We start from the raw sequence: 4,549 nt of genomic DNA on the forward strand, positions 1-4,549 counted from the left end.
GTAGTTTCAGTATATCCGTAATTTACCAGCCATCATCCTGATCAAATTCTAGAAAATTTTTATTACTCTACAAAAAACATTTCAACCCTTTATTTGTTCCTTTCCCCAACACAAGATAATCACAAACCCGCTTTCTTTTTCTATAGATTAGCTTTTTCTTTCTTTTTGTTTTTAGTTTTAGTTTAGTTTAGTTTTGTTTGAGGCAAGGTTTCTCTGTGTAATAGGCCTGGCTGTTCTGGGCTTACTTTGCACCAGGGTGGCCTTAAACTCATAGAGATCTGCTTGCCTTTGCCTCCTGAGTGCAGACATTAAAGACATAAACCACAATGGTCTGCATTTTCTATGGTTTTTTATGCTTTGGATATTTTATATAAATGGAATCAAACAATACATTTTTGTTTGCTTATTTATTTTGAGATAAGATCTTGCTGTTTAGTCCATGCTGTCTTCAAACTTGTGATCTTCCTGTCTTACCTAGTACTCAGATTGGAAGTAGGTCTCATCACAGCTGGCTATTATATAAGTGTGATTTTTTTTTTTTTACATTTAGTATAGTATTTCCAAAGGTTCCCCATGATGTGGCAGTATTTTATATTGTTTTACATCTGAATAACCCACTGTATGGACACACTGCATTTTGCTTATTTGTTGATTAACTGATACACATTTGGGTTTTAAAGTATGTGCTATACATACATTCAGCCACTTTAATATATTTGAACCATCAGACTAGTAAATAAGTGCCTAGATATATTAAAAAGAAATGATATTTGGAAGAGAAAAACACACCCTCATCCTGTTGAAATACTTTTTAACCATTGAAGTCTAGGATTGGCTCAACACTTAAGAACTCTTGCTGTTCTTGTAGAGGACCTGAGTTCTGTTCCTGAACTAGTGCACATTCACATACATGCACACACACAGGCATAAACACAGTTACACACAGTTAAAATAGAAACAAATCTTTAAAAATGTTACAGTTTACATGAAGGACATGTGAACAGAATTGTAAATAAACTAAATTAAAAATTTTGGAAGTAACAAAGCTCCAGTTTCAGTAGGAATGGAATCAGTTGTACTGCTGGAAACTCAGTTTTGCAGCTGATAATTTCTCACAAGGCAAACCGTACAGCATAGTGACAAGTCATCCTCCTTGCTTAGCTTCTTTTGGTGTACAGATTTTTGTATGTTTATCCTATATTATATGTCTAATATCCACTTATGAGTGAGTATGTACCCTGTGTATCTTTCTGAGATACCTCACTGAGGATGATCTTTTCCAGTTCCCACCATTTACCTGCAAATTTCATGATTTCCTTGTTTTTTTTTTTTTTTTTAATCACTGAGTAATATTCCATTGTGTAGATGTACCACAATTTCTCACATTTCTCAACTGCGGGGCATCTGGGCTGTTTTCAGCTTCTGACTATTACAAGTAAAGCAGCTACAAACATGGTTGAGCAGATGTCCTTGTTGTATACTTGAGTGTCTTTTGGATATATGCTTAGAAGTGGTATAGCTGAATCTTGAGGTAGCACTATTCCTAATTGTCTGAGAAAGCACCAGATTGATTTCCAGAGTGGTTGTACAAGTTTACATTCCCACCAGCAGTGGAGGAGGGTTCCCCTTTCTCCACATCCTCTCCAGCATGTGTTATCATTTGAGTTTTTCATCTTAGCCATTCTGATGGGTGTAAGGTGAAATCTCAGGGTCGTTTTGATTTGCATTTCCCTGATGACTAAGGACGTTGAACATTTCTTTAAGTGTTTCTCTGACATTCCATGTTCCTCTATTGAGAATTCTCTGTTTAGCTCTGTACCCCATTTTTTAATTGGATTACTTGATTTATTGCTATTTAACTTCTTGAGTTCTTTATATATACTGGATATTAGCCCTCTGTCAGATATAGGGTTGGTGAACATTCTTTCTCAGTCGTTTTGTTCTGATGACAGTGTCCTTTGCTTTACAGAAGCTTTTCAGTTTCATGAGGTCCCATTTATTGATTGTTTCTCTTAGAGCCTGTGCTGTTGGTGTTTTGTTCAGAAAGTTGTCTCCTGTGCCAATGAGTTCAAGGCTCTTCCCCACTTTTTCTTCTAAGTGGTTTAGTATGTCTGGTTTTATGTTGAGGTCTTTGATCCACTTAGACTTTAGTTTTGTACAGAGTGATAAGTATGGATCTATTAGCATTTTTCTACATGTAGACATCCAGTTAGACCAGCACCATTTGTTGAAGATGCTATCTTTTTTCCATTGTATGGTTTTGGCATCTTTATAAAAAATCAGGTGTTTGGGTCTTCTATCCAATTCAATTGATCCACCATTCTGTTTCTATGCCAGTACTATGCAGTTTTTGTTTTTTTATTATTACTGTTGCTCTATAGTACAGCTTGAGCTCAAGGATAGAGATACTTCCAGAAGATCTTTTATTGTAGAGGATTGTTTTTAGCAATTCTGGGTTTCTTGTTATTGCTCTAGTGTTTCTTGACACTTCCATTACACTCTTTTGCGGAAAGTATTTACCTCTCTTCTCCCTTACACTATATTCATACACTCATTTTCCCCACACACTTACATTGCTACTCTTTATTACAGGTCAGATTTATATTTAACCGTTACAGGCATGTATGTAATTAGAACTGAAATATATAGCAATTTGTGCCTTGGATTTTTATTTAAGTCAACAGAGCAACTTTGTATATATGCATACACGTATGTGTACATACATACAAATACATCTATATGCATATGTGTATACACAGTTAATCATAGGAAATACATTACTAGTTTAGTTTTCAGTTTCTGTTCTAGTTGACTAAAACTTCTTCAAGACATTATTCATTGCAGCTACTCTTTGAGTTTCAATATTTTGGAGAAGTCCCACGAGGTGCTTTCTTGTCTTTCCATCATCATTTGTCTGACAGACAACTGAAATTTTAGACTCTCCTTTGTATTCATTTTGGGGTTATTCTCTCCCATGAGATCCTGTGTTTCCAGAATATTTTGCCTTTATCGTTAGTGCTTTACTGTCCCATTTTATTGGGCACTTTCAATTGGCTTCCTGAAAAAAAAAAGTTTGAAGAATTGAAGTCTCCAAGTACTGATTGCTTGAAAATGTCTGCATTTTACTTTGGCTTTTAGATGATTATGAACTTTTAAGTTGGAAATAGGTTTTTTTTTTTAAATCTGTATATCTAAAGAAACTAATCAAGAGAGAGGATCCTGACTAAAATGCTCAATCGCCATCCCGAAAGGCAAAGAGGATGGACATCAGAAGAAGAAAACAGGAAACAACCTAGGAACCTGCCCCAGAGGGCCTCTGAAAGGCTCTGCCCTGCAGACGCTGAGACTTATGGCCAACTGTTGGGCAGAGTGCAGGGAATCTTATGTAAGAAGTGGAAAATAGTAAGATTTGGAGAGGACAGGAACCCCACAAGGAGAGCAACAGAACCAGAAAATTTGAACACAAGGGTCTTCCCAGAGACTCATACTCCAACCAAGTACCAAGCATGGAGATATCCTAGAACCCCTGCACACATGTAGCCCATGGCAGTTTAGTGTCCAAGTGGGTTCCATAGTAATGGGAGGGACTGCCTCTGACATAATCTGAATTGTCTGCTCTTTAATCACCTCCCCCTGAGGGGGGAACAGACTTACCAGGCCACAGTAGATGACAAATGCAGCCACTCCTGATGTGATCTGATAGACTAAGATCAGAAGGAAGGAGAGAAGGACCTCCCCTATCAGTGGACTTGGGGAGGGGCATGCATGAAGAAGGGGGAGGGAGGGTAGGACCGGGAGGGGAGGAGGGAGGGGCTCATGGGGGGATACAAAGTGAATAAAGTGTAATTAATAAAATAAAATAAAATTAAAAAAGGAAATAGGTTTTATTTTTATATTTTATTGTTTGTTTTCTAATTTTCCATATAGTTATTGGTAGATTTGAAATAATTATATTTACTACAAAAGACTGTTCTAATTACTTTCCAGTCTCTAAAATTTTACAAAATCTATTTTTTTTGTCCATTATATAAGAAGGAGCAGCATGGTAAACCTTCATGTGCTCCTATTTTATCTATCCTATTGAGCACCTTCTTGTCATTTCACTGCAATATCACACACCCTGGGTCTATTTCAAAGAGATAGATTAAGAACAGATTTTGTCTTTGGTATGGCAGAGAATGGATTATAAAGCAAATTCACTGCCTTTCTATCTTTCATAGCTGGGAACTTAGATAAATCAGGAAGAGAATTGATATTAGAGGTCCTGAGGTGGGCAGTAGAAATGTTATAGGGTGCTGCTTACACTTTTCTCCTCTGTTGTTTTCAGAACTCAAAACAAGTGCATGATTGAGTGTAGTGTTAAAGTATACAATAAAGGACTGAAGATGGCTCAAAGGGTGAATATTTATCTAGTATGTTTCGAGACCTGGATTCAATAGGTATATATATATATATGTACACACTCACACACACACACACACACACACTCTCTCTCTCTCTTTCACACACACACACACACACACACACACACACACACACACACACACAC

This window comes from Psammomys obesus, unplaced genomic scaffold (genome assembly GCF_907164565.1).
Source record: "Psammomys obesus unplaced genomic scaffold, mPsaObe1.curated_primary_1811, whole genome shotgun sequence".
In the NCBI taxonomy this organism is placed as follows: Eukaryota; Metazoa; Chordata; class Mammalia; order Rodentia; family Muridae; genus Psammomys; species Psammomys obesus.